This window comes from Magnolia sinica, chromosome 8 (assembly GCF_029962835.1).
Source record: "Magnolia sinica isolate HGM2019 chromosome 8, MsV1, whole genome shotgun sequence".
Classification (NCBI taxonomy): domain Eukaryota; kingdom Viridiplantae; phylum Streptophyta; class Magnoliopsida; order Magnoliales; family Magnoliaceae; genus Magnolia; species Magnolia sinica.
The window spans coordinates 51,157,862-51,177,310 of NC_080580.1; the positions used below are offsets into that span (position 1 = coordinate 51,157,862).

The window sequence follows — 19,449 nt, forward strand, 5'->3', positions numbered from 1 at the left end:
GCACTTGGGCGCTCATGTATCCACTTGGTATAGACGTTGGGGCGTCTACTGGCCACGGAGGTTTAGAGATTTTTACCCAAGGACATCTATGACACCCTGATACTAGTAATAGATTTCTGGTGTCCCATCTAACTATCCACGACATGCTTGTGAAGGCTACGGCCCTGATGTTGTTAAGGCGTATAATAATCTCAACACATAATGCAAGATACATGAGTCATATAATCCAGTCATGCATCAATCCTACGCATATCATGCGCTCATATGAGACAATCTCCGCCTATCAGGGAGTCTCATAACAACCTGCCCAATGACATATGCAATGGTCAACTACATTTCATTAGAAACATGCAGATGATGTGTATAGGCATGTATCTTGATTCTATGCTATCACATACTCATAATCAGTATTGACAATCGGCATCGATAATCGACCTGGACAATCAGAATCGGTAATCGGCCTAACAAAGGGCCCCAGGGAAGGTCACAATGTCGACATTTAACCTTCATTGCCCATCAATGTGGACATTTAACCAACATCACTCCCAAGCAGTGGCTCACATAAACATCATTACATATATTATAGTGAAATCACACATTACATCGGTCCGCACATTCATCGCATTGGGCCTCACTCGAGGGCCACACATACACCACATCGGGCCTCGTCATACGGGCCACAAATATATCACAATGGGTCTTATCAAATGGGTCACAAATACATTACAACGGGCCACATACCTGGGTCTCAAATACATCACAACGGGCCGCATGACATGGGCCTAATACGCATCACGATGGGCCGCATCACATGGGCCTCGAATACATCACGATGGCCCACTCACACGGCCCTAATATACATCAAGTGGGTCACATCTCACGGGCCTAATATACAACGCAACGGGCCTTGTATACATCAATTCGGGGCTCATCATATGGGCCAAAAATATGTCACAATGGACCATGCCCAACGAGCCTTGAGGAAAAACAAATTTCATATTGGTCCAAAACTTATGTGACCCAAAAAGGGCTTAATGGTAGATGTTCAATCTCCTTCTAATTTTTGGTGGTGTGGACCACCTGAATTCCATGTATGGCTGATATTTGGGGTGACCAGCTGATTAAAGGGGGCTCATCAAATGCATAGTGTTGATGTTCAACACACATCATGGTAGGGCCTGAGGTGGGGCCCATTGATCTAACCCATTCTAAGCAACAGGATGCCGCGTCCAGAGCTGTTTAATATATATATATATATTTTAAGGATTTTAATAGGTGGGGCCCACATTAGGAAAATTCACACTGATTATTAGTCTTCCTAGCTTGTAACAGATCTAACGAGCCCAATATACAATTTTTTTCGGCATATGAAAACATCACAGTGGGCCTTAACAGTTTAAACCACCTGAAACCATTATTTTGTGTTCACTCCCCAAGTATAGGGTTGTGATGTAGTAATAAACTCTGTGAGACCGAGGTCGAATCCCAAGGGACTGAAACCTATACGTAGTTTGAAACTAAGTAGAACTAGAACTCGATTAACTGAAATCTAAATCGAATATAGTTGAGGGAATAATGATGAAATATTTATCTAAAACTTAGAGAATTCAAAGGAAGGAAACTAGGGTGCCAAGGATTCACTTGTAGTAATTGAGAAGCTACCTTGCAATGATTCAAGGACACAACTGGAATCAGAGTCCTTCCTATCCAATTGGTAAGAAGAGATTTGTAAGATCTCTGAACTTCTCATGGATCTAATCATCAATAGATAAGAGTGATGAAGATTTGGAAGTGATTTCGTCACCTAACCATGCCCAAGAGACTATGGCCAACAACAACAATTTACCAATCTCACAGTCAATCATGAGAGAATTGTAAAAGTTAAGAAAGGTTCCATCACCCAACCATGCCCATGAGACAATGGTGAACAACGGGGTTCTCAAGTTCACAATCTCAATACCTGAAAAGAGAATATCTCAAGCTATCGTAGATCTATTGTAATTTGAGTCACAATGAACCATTAAAACTAAAAATATTTCTTATAATCAAACTAGAATCTATGAGAGTTTAATAAACATAAATCAAAGCAAAACTAACACCCCAATCACGCTACAAGCTTCACCTCTTAGCCCTAGCTAAGAGGTTAGCCTGACATGATTAGGCTAATCTCTAAATATTCATTAAAAAAATAAAAAAATAAAAACTCTACACTCTCTTCCAGACGTCCCAGCTTCAAATATGATTTTTCTCCTCCATTTTTCTCCTCTTTATAAGATTGATGATTGTAGGTATGTTGGAGAAAGAGAACCGACTTCTCTTACGCATTGTAATTTGCCCAAAAAATGGACTGCGCAATCTCTATTTTATGCAGCAAAAATGCACAAACATCTAGCATTTGAACTGAATCTGAGATGAATGGTCATCCATTCTGCGAATTCCGACCTCACAGGTACGGTCGAAATCGTCATCTTCTTAACTTGGACGGTCTAGATCATTAGTTTGATCCCTTGTTTGGTGGCCCATCACGCTGGATAGGGCGGTTTCCTCGGATGTGCGTAGTCCGTGCAATTCCTCTTACGCTGATGAGTGGTGGGGCACATGATCAATGTCGAAAGAGAAATCTACTCTGTCCATTAGCTGCCTCGTGGAATCTTGGCCCGAAAAACTAAGTTTCTGATCCAAAATTGGTGTGACCCAAAGAATCACATCTGCTGTACTGCTTTGAAAGCGGTGGAATGACCTTCTTATGACTGTTGTAGCGGGTGACTGCATGTGCACGGTTGCACACGGTTAACTTGGATTTGACCCGCTCAAGCTCATCTTCATGATGGACAGATTGGATTATCTATGTGGGCCATGATGGTGGCCCACCGACTTTCAAACGGCGCCCCTGTTCCATGCAGAAGAAACAAAAGTTTCCATTTTTGGCAGCTGCTGCGGGTCAAAGTCGGTTTGACCCGACTTTGGGTTGCAGCGCATAGCTAATGCACATGTGCACTATGCACACTCCACTCAAGGTGGGGTCCACTGTGATGTTAATGAGAGATCCGATCCGTCCACCCATTTTCTCATCTTATTTAAGCTGTCGAGACCAATTTTGAAGCATATCCAAATATCAGGCGGGCCCAAAATCAATGGTTTATGGGCTGATCGGTCCATTGGGCCACTTTTATAGGTATTTTTGGGTTGAAATTTGACGTGTACAGTCAATTTATGGTCCTTAGGCCATATATAAATTTTCGAGCCAAATGGATGGTGAGAAACCTGTGATCTTGCATTCCGAATGACTTTCAGGCCTCTTTGGTGTGAAATACATGATTTTCTTGAATCTCAGCTGTGTAAATTCTTCGATCTTGGTCCCCTGGAGTTTGTCCCTATTCTTGGTGATCCTTGACCGTTAAATCCATGCCTTTAGCCCCCTTTTTCAGTCTAAGCTTGTAAATTCGCTTTGTAAAAAAAAACATGATTAAAATAGGCCGTTAAGCATTATCATGTACACAAAATCATGTAATAATTGGGGTCTAGTATGTAATATTTGACCCTCAACACAACCCCTAACTAGCATTTTTCTAGTCCTAAGCAAAGTATGTGAAAAATACGTTGAGAATCATAGGAGAATTTCTTGAGTGATTTTTGAAAAACTATCCAAATCCTAGAATTATAAGTTTAATGAATGTTGGGCGTTACTTTCTCCGAGACTTAAGCGAACAGTAAACTTCATAATCAAGTTCAATGTATTAACCCATCAATTAGAAAAAATTCTAAACATTGAGTTCCATGGGTGTATAGTGTAAACCCGTCTTACCATCATTAAGAGATCCAATTGTCAATTTCCATGATAATATTGATGATCAAAAGAGCTTTCAGGACAACCTAAACCAGAACTTGCCTTACAGTTCTTCTTTTCATTCTTTCAGATTTTGATTTTTCCATCAAGGGGGAGGGGAATCAAATCTGTGCCTATCGGGAGCAAACCTATGGTGAAGATCGTACACCCAACCCTTTCCTGATGACAACTATTTTTAGCTAGGTATTCTTTTTCTTTTTTATTTTATTTTATTTTTTAACTTCTTTTTCTTTTTCTATATTCTTCTTATTGAACATGATGGACAAATTCCCCAGGTTGGTTCCTTCCATACTTAATGATCACCAACTTACAATTCAATATCAAACTGAAATCTTAATGTGTAAGCGAGATGTGTCCTATTGAATCATGACTCAATCAATGTTTAAAACTTCTAGTCATGGATTAACAATTCGAACTTAACTATGAAATCTAACAGATAACTACATCCAAGAGTCATAAATTACCAATAACACTTATCTTGTAATTCTAAATCCAAGATGGCCATCAAAATCACTTCGAATTCACAAGAAATTCCAAAAAATTTTAAGAAATTTCACAATTTTTGCTTCTCAAGACCAAGAAAACGCTGATTAGGTAACTTAATCTCCGACCCCCACCTAAAATCTACATTGTCCTCAATGTAAAAGATATGAGCATGCAATGCACATGGGACATCGAATGTAAATGAGAAGTGATGGGAAGATAGTACCTGGATAACGAATCGATAGAGACTTTTCCATAGAGATCTTAGCGTAAGAGCGGGTTAGCATAAGAGTGAAAATAACTAACTCAAACTATCCTAAAATAATGCAGGAAGCAAACTAACCTAATAGCATAAAATCGTCCATCCTAGAACAACATAAAGAAAACTACACTAGTCCTATGAAAGCAGGGAAAAACTACTCAGTCATGCCGCAAGGTTCCTCTTCTGGCCCATATCTTGATAACTTTCTCGGTAAGTTCCTCAACAGGATCATCCAAAAGCCCTATTTGTAATAGGCTTAGACGCCCTAGAGCATGACTTTCCAGAGAAACTTATGTACCTCAAAAAATTTGTGCTGAATTGCGTGCGGTATCCAGAGTATATACAATTCACCTGTGATAGAAAAAGTTTCATTGTTAGTATTCCATGGTGAATCAGAGACTATAAGTAGATAAAGTTCAAAAAACTTTTCAGGAAGTGATGTAGTCTCAACACATTTTGAAGTGCCAAACTTTGGTTCCATTGTTAGCTTCTCCTCCTTTGATGGTAGACAGTGAGGATCTGGGGAGGGAGGGGCTTTAGAGTAAGGGTTCTCTCGGTCCGTGACAACTACCAAGATATTGTCTTACAAGGCATTCACTATGTCTCTTATCATGGGATCGTTTGAATCTGTAAAGTGTGACAAGCAATCATCCAAAGAGTTGAAGAATTCAGACTCATTCTTCACATTGAAGTTTGTCATGTACTGCCCAAGGAGTCCATCATCTTTAAAAGTAAACAGAGGTACACTCTCTTGCTCCAGCCTTGCATAAACAGATTGAGGGTTAGTAGAAGAAGCATTGATGTGCAGACTCTGTTCATATATACTACTCAAAAGAGGCATTGAATTGTTAAAATTCAATAGTTCAGATGGTGGCCTCAACTGGGTGGTTTCAAATTCCAGAGTCGTATCAAGTAACTCGTCCATCTCCCAAATCATATCATCATTCAATTCAGAATAGTGGTCCAAACATGTCTCATAAGAGATAAAAGGGTTAGTTGTAAGGAGCTCATCCACTTTGAAATCAGACATGTCAGGTGAGTGAAGTAGCTCATTATGACCTCTCACTTCGTGTACTTCCTGATCATTGACCTGGACTAAACTTGAGATAAATTCCAGGGGAACTGGGGCTGTACATTCATGATCATTATCCCAATAATCATCATAGTCTAGTACAGTGCAATGCACACTTGGGATGGGATCGCATTCCTCACATTTTATTCCCAGATTGGGTTGAGGTTCACATAAACTAACCTCTTCCTCATCATTGAACTCGAATGTGTCATGTGAGTGAAGTGTGTCATCATCATTATATTTGAAAGACACCGACATCTCTTGACCATTCCTTTGAACCGTCATCAAGATTGACTCTTCAGAAAATTGAACCATATGCTCATTAACGTAATTCAACTCTTCATTCTAAATTTCAGAGTTTTTCAAAAGCGATTGAGGATCACTTTCCTCGCATTGTATTTTTGCATTGGGTTGTGGTTGGGATGAACGAGTTTCCTCTATCTTATCGAGGCACGAATTGAGTGCTTCCATTGCTTTTCTAATTTTCGCAAGACACACCATGTTACACTGAAATGAATCCTCTTGGATCATTTCCGGTTGGATCTCAAAGGTAGGGTATCCAAGAGAATAATCATTATAACCTGTTGTTGGTTCATTGTCCCAAATTTGACGTTTCCATTGGTTATAGTCATACTGATCATACATGAGAGAATATGATGGTTGATAATAATCCTCATTCCCATAATTATGATCGTATATGGACCTATTAACTGATGGAACATAACGTTCTAGTCGGTTCTCAATGTCGGTTCTCGATGGAGAAAAATCTTGAGGTATACGTTGAATTCCAAACCCCTCAAGCATTCCCCAAAACTACTTATCCATCTCAGCATAAACACGTACCTAAGCTTCCATGGTGAACCCTAATTCTGAGTCTAATCTTAGAAGAAAATAAAAAAAATCCTACAGCAGTATAGAAACTAAGAAGAGGAGTTAGAAACGTATTACCAAATAAGACGTTCCTATGTTAAGATCCTTCAAAACAAAACAAACCAAGTTAGTATCTAAGAGATAAGACCTAATCTAAAGAATAGAGAAAGTAAAGAAATTAGGATGAAGTTACTAATTTAGAAGATTTATCAACAACCCTACAAAACAAGAAAGTTAGTTCTAAAAATCAAATAGAAAGAAAAATTTAAAACTAAAGTTAGTACAATTTGAATCTTAAACTAATTCTAAAACTAGTTAATCTTAGGAAACGTAACCGTCAGTCCCCGGCAACGACGCCAAAAACTTGTTCACTCCCCAAGTATAGAGTTGTGATGTAGTAATAAACTCGGTGAGTCCGAGGTCGAATCCCAAGGGACTGAAACCTGTACGTAGTCTGAAACTAAGTAGAACTAGAACTAGATTAAGATGAAATCTAAATCGAATATAATTGAGGGAATAATGATGAAATATTTATCTAAAACTTAGAGAATTCAGAGGAAGGAAACTAGGGTGTCAAGGATTCACTTGTAGCAATTAGGAAGCTACCTTGCATTGATTCAAGGACACAATTGGAATCAGAGTCCTATCCTATCCAATTGGTAAGAAGAGATTTGTCAGATCTCTGAACTTCTCATGGATCTAATCATCAATAGATAAGAGTGGTGAAGATTTGGAAGTGATTCCGTCACCTAATCATGCCTAGGAGACTATGGCCAATAATAGCAATTTACCAACCTCACAGCCAATCATGAGAGAATTGTGAAAGTTAGGAAAGGTTCCATCACCCCACCATGCCCATGAGATAATGGTGAACAACAGGGTTTCCAAGTTCACAATCTCAATACCTAAAAAGAGAATATCTCAAGCTATCTTAGATCTATCGTAATTTGAGTCACAACAAACCATTAAAACTAAAAACATTCCTTATAATCAAACTGGAATCTATGAGAGTTCAATAAACATAAATCAAATCAAAACTAACACCCTAATCATGCTACAAGCTTCACCTCTTAGCCCTAGCTAAGAGGTTAGCCTGACATGATTAGGCTAATCTCCAAATATTCATAAAAAATAAAAATAAAAACTCTAAACTCTCTTCCAGACGTCTCAGCTTCAAAGATGATTTTTCTCCTCTTTATAGGATTGATGACCGTAGGTTTGTTGGAGTCAGAGAACTGACTTCTCTTACGCATTGTAATTTGCCCAAAAAATGGACTGCACAATCTCTATTTTACGTAGCAAAAATGCATAAACATCTTGCGTTTGAACTGAATCCGAGACGAATGGTCATTCATTCCGCGAATTCTAACCTCATAGGTACGGTCGAAATCGTCATCTTCTTAACTTGGATGGTCTGGATCATCAATTTGATCCCTTGTTTGGTGGCCCATCACGCCGGATCGGGCGGTTTCCTCGGATGTGCACAGTTTACGCAATTCCTTTGACGCTGATGAGTGGTGGGGCACATGATCAATGTCGACAGAGAAATCCACTCCGTCCATTAGCTGCCTCGTGGAATCTTGGCCCGAAAAATTAAGTTTTTGATCCGAAATTGGTGTGACCCAAAGAATCACATCTGCTATACTACTTTGAATGCGGCGGAGTGGCCTTCTTGTGACTGTTGTAGCGGGCGTGTGCATGTGCATGGTTGCACACTGTTGAGTTGGGTTTGACCCGCTCAAGCTCATCTTCATGATGGACGGATTGGATTGTCCATGTGGGCCATGATGGTGGCCCACCGAATTTCAAACGACACCCCTGTTTAACGAAGAAGAAATGAAAGTTTCCATTTTTGGCAGTTGCTGCGGGTCAAAGTCGGTTTGACCGGACTTTGGGTTATAGTGCATAGTTAGTGCACATGTGCACTATGCACACTCCACTTAAGGCGGGGTCCACTGTGATGTTAATGAGAGATTCGATCCATCCACCCATTTTCTCATCTTATTTAAGCTGTCGAGACCAATTTTGAAGCATATCCAAATATCTGGCGGGCCCAAAATCAATGGTTTAAGGCTGACCTGTCCGTTGGGCCACTTCCACAGGGATCTGAGGGCTAAAATTTGATGTGTATGGTTAATTTATGGTCCTCAGGCCAGATATAAATTTTCGAGCCGAATGGATGGTGAGAACCCTGTGATCTTGCATTCTGGATGACTTTCAAGACTCTTTTGCATTAAATACGTGATTTTCTCTAATCTTGGCTGTGTAAATTCTTCAATCTTGGTTCCCTGGAGTCCATCCCTGTTCTTGGTGATCCTTAAGCGTTAAATCCATGCCTTTAACACCCTTTTTTAGTCTAAGCTTGTAAATTCACTTTGCAACAAAAACACAATTAAAATAGGCTGTTAAGCATTATCATGTACGCAAAATCATGTGACAATATTTAACCCTCAACATTTTCTACATTATGGCCTGCTAGAGATTCGGATTGGCTTCATTTTTTGGGTCAACACTTAAAATGAGTTGGAAAAAAGGGTGGACAGTGTGGATCAGATACATTCATCAAGGTAGGGTCATGTGTGTGGACGGTGTGAATATAGATAAAATATATACATCACGCGGGCTCCCTGGGTGTACGGTGTGCAATTAACACATATACCACAGTGGGTTTTGCACCATCCAGATAGCCGGATGGTGGATGGCATGGTTGAAATGCATCCATATGGTGGGTTCACACGTGTGGCCTACCTGCTTGTATTAAGCTGACATTTGTGTTTTCCTCTAATCAGGCCCATCTAAATGGACTGGCAAGTGGGCCCACTCGATGGACGACATGGATAAAATGCATTCATCATGGAATTGGCTTCAATGTCATCAAGCAAGGCTTCAAGTCATCGAACAAGTCCTCGAGTCATCGAAAAATGTCTTTAATTTGTCCAGCGACCAACTCGATTTTCCTTCATAAATTCTATGTCATCGACCTGTGTTCGATGTCATCAAATGGTAGCTTCGATGTCATCGAACTGTGTTCGATGACACAGTCAATGTGAATATTGCACTTGTTTTTTAGGCTTCGTTCCTTCTCCACTTGATTTTCTTGAATATTGGGACCTTGAAATCTTCAATCCTTGTCTCTTAAGATCCATTCTTTGCCTTGGTGATCTTTGAGTGTCAAATTCATGCTTTTAGCACCTTTTCCAATCCAAGCTCTTAAATTCACCTTGCAACACAAACATAAATAAAATAGGACATTAAGCAGCATCATGTTCATAAAACCAAGATATAAGTGGGGGATAATATGCAATATTTGAACCTCAACACAATCCCCAACTAGCATTTTCCTAGTTCCGAGCAAAGTATGCATGAAATAAATCACAATGCTTAATGTTCAATCCTCTTTAAGAAAAAAAATCTTTTGTTCACTCAAGTATGAATGGGTAGAAATAAGATACGAAAATGAGATTTTGAAAACCTAGAGCCGAATCGTATTACCAACCTATCAAGTAAATTCTTTATCCATTAAATCAAAGCATAGCTTGCATATTAAGTTTTTCAATGTGCTCAGTGATGATCAACTTACTCCCCATACGAATACTATCAATTCATAATGTTAGCCATGCTCATCACTTCAAGTTCAATTTGAAACTCAAGTACTGATTCCGAACTTATCCCCTTTCTTTTTCTTTTTCCAATTTTTTGATTTTATATCGACGGTCATTCTTTATTTTTGCATTCTTTTTCAATATTTTTGTTCTTTTTATTCCTTTTTTTCATAATACATGACCTTTTTGTCGATCTCTTGTTTTTTTTTTAACTGATTCTTTTCGTCTTTTAAAGTGGATAAAATTCTCCAGACTCGATTCTTACCATCTATCAATGATTCACATATTAACAATCAGAAATTCTAGTACATCTTACAGAAGACAAATTGAATATGTCTTGTGATTTAGATTAACATGATATTCAAACTTCCTCTTAATCAATTGAGCGCAAGAACTTATGTGGTAAATTACTTAGATGATCAATTCTAACAATCCAAAAATTCAATATCTATCTTATTATACCCATGGCATTCTTAAGTTCACAATTCATCGCTTCCCAAACAGATTTCAACTTGAAACATTGAAAAGTTTAAAATTTTTGCTCAAAACTGAGAAAACACTGATTAGGTTACCTAATCCCCAATTCCCAACAAAAAAATCTGCATTATCCTCAATGTAAAAGAAATAAGTATGTAATGCAAAAGAGACAATGAAAAGAAAAGGGAAGTGATGGAAAGTTAATGCCCGAAGAAGAAATTTTGAGGCTTTTCCAATGATCTCAATGTGAAGATGGGTTAGCGCAAGAATTAAACCAACAGAAAGTAAACTATCCTAAATAGTGAAAAGAAAACTATCCTAATCTTAACATATATGAAAGAAATAAACTAACTATACCTCCATCAAACTAGGAGGTCAATCCTAGTAAATAGGATCAATAAAAGGTATGGACATGTCCTATGAAACAAATTTCTCTGTAAAAGGCTTTAATTAATGTCCATTCACTTTGAAAATGTAGTCATTGTTTAGATTCTGAATCTCGATGGCCCCATGAGAATAGACAATAGTAATAGTAAAAGGGCTGGTCCAACGAGATCGGTGTTTTTTCGAAAAAAGATGTAACCAAGAATTATACAAAAGGACTTTCTGACTTAGTGTGAATGATTTTCAAAGAATGTGTTGGTCATGAAACACTTTCATCTTATCCTTGTAAATTCTCGAGTTCTCATATGCATCGTTTTAGATCTCTTCAAGTTCATTTAACTGAAGTTTGCGTAGCGAGCCAGCGTTGTCCAAATTGAAGTTCAGATTTTTAATAGCCCAGTAGGCCTTATGTTCTAATTCCACAGGCAAGTGGCAAGCCTTCCCATAGACAAGTCTAAAGGGAGAAATTCTAATAGGGGTCTTAAATGCAGTACGGTAAGCCCGTAAGGCATCGGTCAAGAGGATTGACCAATCCTTACGGTCGAGGTTAATCGTTTTTTCCAAAATATGTTTAATTTTTTGATTGGAAATCTCAGCTTGCCCATTTATTTGTTGGTGGTATGGAGTGCTCACTTTGTGGGAGATGCCATATTTCTTCATTAAGTTCTCGAATGGCCTATTACAAAAATGTGAACCTCCATCACTAATGATGGCATGGGGCGTTCTGAACCGGGAAATGATGTTCTCTTTTAAGATTTTAATGACTATTTGATAATCATTGTTCCGGCATGGGATCGCTTCAACCTGTTTTGTGATATAGTCTATCGCGAGCAAAATATAAAAATTTTCAAAAGATTGGGGGAATGGTCCCATGAAATCGATGCCCCAGCAATCAAATGTTTCAATGATCAGAATGGGGTTCAAAGGCATCATATTTCAATGGGACAATGCTTCCAATGTCTGACAATGCTCACAAGATTTACAAAACTCATGAGTGTCCTTGAACATAGTGGGTCAGTAAAAGCTGCACTGCAGAATTTTGACTGTGGTCTTTTTTACAGAAAAGTGACCACCATAGGCTTGAGAATGACAGAAGGAGATGACACTTTGGTGTTCATTTTCTAGCACACATATCCTTAAGATCTGATCTGGGTAATATTTAAATAAATACGGATCATCCCAAAAGAATTTGCATACCTTGGTGAAGAATTTTTTCTTATCTTGCGCAGTCTGATGTGTTGGCATGAAACTTGTAGTAAGATAATTAGCAATATTTGTAAACCAAGGTAAATACGAAACTTTAAATAATCGTTCATTAGGGAATATGTCATTTATATGTGTCGTCTCAAGGGAATCAGAGAGATCAAGGAGGGAACGATAGTCAGCCACCACGTTCTCTACTCCCTTTTTATCTTTTATTTCCAAATAAATTCTTGGAGTAGGAGGATCCATCTTACCAAGCGGGGGTTTACATCATTCTTATAATGAAGATACTTGAGCACTGCATGATCTGTGTAGATGATGATCTTGGATTCGATCATGTAAGACTTAAAATTTTCTAAAGCGAATACTACGACTAAGAGTTCCTTTTCCGTAGTAGAATAGTTTACCTGGGTAGAATTTAAAGTTCTACTTGCATAATGAATAACATAGAGCTTTTTTCTTTTCTCTAGCCTAAAACTGCCCCAATAGCATAATCAGATGTATCACACATAATTTTAAAAGGAAGGTTTCAGTCGGGTGGCTGCATGATAGGTGCGGTGGTTAACATGCCCTTAAGCTTAGAAAAAGCTTCCTAGCATTGCTCAGTCTACTCGTATGGTGCATCCTTTTGAAGTAGATTGCATAAAGGATGAGAGAAGTGACTAAAGTCCTTTATAAATCTTTTGTAAAACCTAGCATGTCCTAAGAAGGAACACACGACTCGTATGTTCTTAGGTAGAGGTAAGTTAGAGATAAGATCAATCTTAGCCTTATCTACCTCAATTCCTTTGGACGAGATGATATGTCTAAGGAAAATTCCCTTCCGAACCATGAAATGACACTTCTCCCAATTTAGTACCAAATTCTTTTCCTCACAACACTTTAGCACATATTTAAGATTCTCTAAAAAATCGTTGAAAGATGGACCAAAGATAGAGAAGTCATCCATGAAGACCTTTAAATATTGCCCCACCATATCAGAAAAAATACTCATAATGCATCATTGAAAAGTAGCGGGGCATTACACAGTCCGAATGGCAACCTTCGGTAAGCAAAGGTGCCAAACAAATATATGAATGTGGTCTTTTCCTGATCTTCAGGGGCTATCTTTATCTGGTTGTAACCCAAATACCCATCAAGGAAGCAGTAGTACGAGTGACCAGCTAGCCTTTTCGAAATTTGATCAATGAAGGCAAAGGAAAGTGGTCCTTCCTCGTGACAATATTCAATTTCCTATAGTTAATGCACATTCTCCAGCCAGTAGCAACTCTAGTTGGCACGAGTTCATTATTGGCATTGGCTAAGATGGTGATTCTGGATTTCTTAGGAATCACCTATGTTAGACTCACCCATCGGCTATTTGATATAGGGTATATAATACTCACATCTAATAGCTTAAGAACCTCTGCCTTAACCACTTCCTTCATTTTTGGATTTAACTTACGTTGTGGTTGCCGAGAGGTGTTCGTATTATCCTCTAGATAAATGTGGTGAGTATAAATCAAAGGATTAATTCCCTTAAGATCCACAATCGACCATCCAAGGGTTCCTTTGTGCTCAATGAGAGTAGAGATAAGCATACTCTCCTATTCTAGCTCATGGTTGGAAGAAATCACCACCAGATATGTCTCATCTTGACTTAAATAGACATATTTCAATTTAGAGGGCAAAGGTTTTAGGTCAAGCTTCGGTGCCTTGAGGTTAGACGGTAGAGGCACTACATCAGTTTGGGGTAGTTCTTCAAATTGTGGCCTCCACCGGTTAACTTCAAGCACTGGCGTCGAATCAAGCATGACACCCATCTCCCTAATCATATCATCATCTAAATCATAGGAGTAGGCCAAGCAAGTCTCTAAAGAGTCAGAGGATAAGGTCAGAAGTGTTCTATCTTCCACGAAAGAACCAATCAAATTAACATCGTGGGCATTGTCACCATCCTCTGCCTATTTGCTCATATTGAAAAAGATATTGACATATTCTCAAAATACAAATTCATGACTCCATTCCTACAATTGATAATTGTATTTGATGTGGTAAGGAATGGACGACCAAGAATGACGTGAATTTGAGTGTTCATGTCCACGATGGGTTGAGTGTCCAAGACAATTAAAATCTACTGGATAGTAGAATTTGTTAACCTAGACCAATACATCCTCAATTATCCCTCTCAATACACGAACTAAGGGATCGGCAAGTTGTAATGTAGTTGTAGTGAGTTTTAATTCACCTAGACCTAGTTGTTTATAAACCGAGTATAGGATTAGATTTACGCTCGCTCCTAAGTCAAGAAGTGCGTGCTCAATCCGGTAATTCCCAATTAAATAAGCGATGGTTGGGCTACCAAGATCTTTATACTCTTATGGCATATTTTACTTTAGGATGACACTCACTTTTTCTGTTAAAAAGATTTTCTTTTGAATATTTTTCCACTTTTGGTCATACATAAGTCTTTTAGAAATTTGGCATATGAAGGTATTTGTTTAACGACATCCAATAGAGGAATGTTGACCTTCACTTGTTTCAGTACCTCTAGAATGTCCTAAGAGTTAGAGAGAGGTTTTGGTGCAATCAACCGTTGGGGAAATGGAATAATCGACTTGCCTTAGAGTTCTGGTTCTAATTCTTGTGGAGCCGTGCTAGATCTATCATTGTTATCCTCTTTCGGATCCTTAGGCTTTTCGGCCCTGACTAGAATGGCTTTGTCAATGGTCTTTCACTTATAAGAGTGGTGATAGATTTAGCTTGTTCCATCTGATTTGAAGAGCTTGGGTCATTGACTTCATATTGCAATTTTGGATTAGGAAGAGGTTGAGCTGGAAGGCTTTCCTTATTCTCAATCACATTCTTTGTCTCAAGCCCTTGTATGGCCTTTGTAAGGTCTTGTAACACCCCCTGATTGAAAAGCACTTGATTTTGAAGATGTTTTATAACCGGATCCTCTTGAGGTTTCGCTTGATTTGGAATTTGAATAAAGAATCCTTGAGGAGTAGCAGTTTGTCCATTCCTCTAACTGAAATTGGGATGATTTCTCCAACTAGGATTGTATGTATTGGAGGTGGATCCATTGAAAGGCCTTTGATAATTATTCACGGCATTAGATTGCTCATTCAGTACCCCTTGAAAAGTAGGTATTGTTGGGCAATTTTCGGTTGTGTGAATGTTGCAAGCACAAATACTGCAAACAGTTTCCGTAACCTTATACTTCTTTAGTTCAATGGCCTCAAATTTCCTCATGAGATTAGCTACTTTAGCATTGATATCATCATCCTCTTTCAAAAGGTATATTCTACTCCTCTCCTTTGATTGAGCGGGCCTAGAGGTGGTGCTTGATCTTGGGGAGACGTCCCATGATTGTGCGTTTGCAGCAAGTCTGTTCAAATAATCCCACATATCATAGACGTTTTTGTTCATGAATTTTCCATTGCACATTGTCTCGACCAATTGGCTCATAGAGGATGTCAATCCATCATAGAAAAAGTATGTAATGTGACACATTTCAAAACCGTGTTGTGGGCATGAACTGACAAGATCCTTGAACCGCTCCTAACATTGGAAGAATGTTTTATCTTCCTTTCGGTCGAAGTTCATGATTGACTTTCTGAGGGTGTTCGTTTTATGGTGTGGGAAAATTTTCTTTATAAACTCCCTTGTCATATCATTCCATCTACCAATAGATCGAGGACGTATCGAATGCAACCATGTCTTAGCTTTCTCCTTCAAAGAAAAGGGAAAGAGTTTCAGCTTGACCGTGTCATTAGACACATTCGGAAAATGTGAAGTGGCTATAATCTCATCAAACTCTTTCAAGTGTAAATATGAGTTTTCATATTTAAGTCCATAGAATTTTAGAAGGAGTTGGATCACCCATGGCTTGATATCCATGTCCCATATTTTTTAGAAAAACTATGCATGAGAGCATGCTCACCCCCGCTGGTTGTAAATAATCTCCTAAAGTAAGAGGCGGGGGTGCTTGATGCACCTCATTCTCATCCTAGATTTCTTAAACCCTATGTTGAGGTGGATTTGAAGGTTGATTGGCCGATTGATTGGCTGCCATAACTTCAATTAACTCTGTGGATTTCGAGTAATGTCTAATCCTATGATGGATAAATAAACCCTCAACCAATCCTCCTTCACTTAAGAGACGTCGAGTGCTATCACAGGCCCACTTGGGCATGAAGCACCCTCAACCCTCTATTTCATAATCTAACTTAAACCTAGAAAAGAAAAAGAGGAATAAAAATCTAGAAATAGAAAAAGAGAATTAGATAGAAGTTACCAAGTTAAAAGTTTCTATATTGGGATCCTGCAAAAGAAAACGGAAAGTGAATTAGTTTCTTTAAAAAAAAAAAACACTAAGAAAGCAACCTAGTTTCTAAAAATGAAAAAGGAAAGTTTCTAAAAAAAAAAAAAGGAAAGTAAACTAGTTTCTAAAAATGAAAAAGGAAAGTTTCTAAAAAAATTAGTTTCTAAAAACAAATTAACAAAATTTCTATAAACAAAAAAGGAAAGTTTCTAAACCTAGAAATAGAAAGCTAAGTTAGTTTCTAAAATAATTCAGAAAAAACCCTAATCATAAAAATAGAAAGTAGAAAAACCCTAATCTTAAACTAATTCCAAAACTATTTTATCTCAGAAAAACACAACCGTTAATCCCTGACAATGACGGCAAAAACTTGTTCACAAGCCCAACTATAGGGTCACGATGCAGTAATAATCTCGATGATACTGAAGTCGAATCCATAGGGACTAATCTCATGTATATTCTGAAAGCAACTAGAAGTAGAACTAGTAGAAGATGTAAATATAAATCTAAAATTAAAGGGAATGAAAGTTTTAATTTGAAACTTAAGAAATTCAAAGGTGGGAACTAGGGTTTCTAAGGATCCACTTATAGCAATCAGGGAGATTTATGCTTGATTCGAGGACACAACTAGAATCAGAGTCCTATCTTCTCTAGTTGGAAGATATAACAATTAAGATCAAATCTGAACTTCCTTTGTTCTAATTCTCAATGGATAAAAGTTGTGAGGATTGGAAGTGATTCCATCACCTAGCCATGTCTAGGAGACAATGACAAACAATAGGATATACTAATTCCACAATTAAACATAGGAGATTTGTAAAGGTTAGAAGGGATTCTATTATCCGACCATGCATAAGGGTAAATGGTGAACAACAAGATTTACTAACTTCACAATCTTAAAGCATGAAAAGAAGATACTCAAAGCTATTGTAGATCTATTGTAATTTGAGTCACAACAAACCATTAAGATCTGAAAGTATTCCTTAAATATCAAAATAGAATCAAAGAGAGTTCAACATAAGCATGAATCAAAGCAATAGAGACATCCCGTCATGCTACAAGCTTCACCTTTTAGTCCTAGCTAAGAGGTTTAGCCAATAATAGACATGATTGGATCTAAAACCCTAAAAGAAAACATGAAAAACTAAGGAAGAAAGAAGAAAAATACTTGGCGATAGCTCTCTGCCTTTGTGCTTCGCTCTTTTAAACCCTAGATTGATGCCCAAGGATGCCAAGGGGACTCCTTTTTATAGTTGTGCAACACCTCCTTTCGCGCTTCCTTGGAAAAATCCAGAAACTGCCTCAAATTTACACACTCCTCGTAACTCTGCGTAACTTCGCACGATTCTTTCGATGACATTGAACTGGCTTCGATATCATCGAAGGTGCCTTTTATACATGCTTTTTCTGCACTTTTGTAACTTCATCCGGACTCTGTAACCTTCTATGTCATCGAACCTACCTTCGATGTCATTGAAGAGGCCTTTGATGTCATCAAATGTTATTCGAGGCATCGAAAACGTGTCCAAAATAGTCTAGAGAGTTAATCCAATTTCTTTAATAAATTCGATGTCACCGAAGAAGCCTTCAATGTCATCAAGCAAGTATTTAATATCATCGATGAAGCCTTCGAGTAATCAAACATTGTGCCCAATATGTCTAGCGAGTTTTGTCGAAAATCCACAGAAAATTCAGTGTCATTGAACTAACTTCGATGTCATTGAGCAAGGCTTCGAGTCATTGAACAAGTCTCGAGTCATCGAAAAATGTCTTCAATTTGTCTAGCAACCAACTCGATTTTCCTTCATAAATTCGATGTCATTGACCTGTGTTCAATGTCATCGAATGGTAGCTTCGATGTCATCGAATTGTGTTCGATGACACAGTCAGTGTGAATACTGCACTTATTCTTTCAGCTTTGTTCCTTCTCCACTTGATTTTTTTTTAATCTTAGGACCTTGAAATCTTCAATCTTTGTCTCGTAAGATCCATTCTTTACATTTGTCATGCCCCAGACTCGCAAATCGGGCTCAAAAAATTCCTAATTGCCGAATCCGGCATCGACAGCCTCTTTAGTACCCCATTCTCGGCTCCCAACACCCATATACTGGATTCTGATCCTGGGATCCTACAAGGATGATTTTTAAAATAAAATTTTGTAAAGAAATATAACCACCAACATAACCCACAACATCACCACACATTCACTATATCAAAAACTTTGAGTACAACACATGAAGGGGAAATACAAGATAGATATCAAAAACTCCAGAAGCTCAGTCGAACGCTCCTGCCTTAGCTCAATGCGTCCTAGAGTCACCTACACGCATTTATCATGCATAAGCTTACAGAAAGCTCAGAGGGTGGTGTAAGTGTGTGTGCAATATATGTGGCAAGTATAAAACATTAGAGTAATATGGAAATACTGGCAAGTCCATGAATGCTATGCGAAAATGCTGGCAAGTCCATGAATGCTATCAACCATACTAAGTCTATGCGATGCAAGGCCTACATGGCCAATGTCATATGCAAGATGCAACGCAAGCACACCAGTCCTCAGCTGGATCCACATATCATTATAGTTCCTCTCTGGAATATCACCGGGGTCTAGTACACTCTACATCAGCTTGCCACCTCATCTAAGCGCATAACTGGGCAAGTGAAAAAGATCTCACTACCTGCCTGCCAATATCGGCTCGACTCGTCGATAATAGACCTATTTCTCAAGCTGGTCAAACTCAGCCCAACATTACCCCCTCCCCTTGGGCGGGTAAGGTCACACCCCCTTTCAACTGACCACGACATAGTAGGAGATGCGGCTTACTAGTATACAACCTCGTGTGCTCGTGTATCCACTCACTCTCGACATTGGAGCATCCTCCCGGTACCATAAGGGTTCTGGGATTTTCACCCAAAACATCCTAAGTTTCCACAGTGCTAGAA

The 19,449-nt window shown here is 38.5% G+C and overlaps 1 non-coding gene across 1 annotated transcript; it reads left to right on the forward strand.

Annotated features, from left to right (window-relative positions):
• Positions 1-15,699: 15,699 nt before the first annotated feature.
• On the forward strand, positions 15,700-15,806 carry LOC131254616 (small nucleolar RNA R71). The gene has a single exon (XR_009175737.1). It is a non-coding gene; the product is annotated as a small nucleolar RNA R71 (small nucleolar RNA).
• Positions 15,807-19,449: the final 3,643 nt, after the last annotated feature.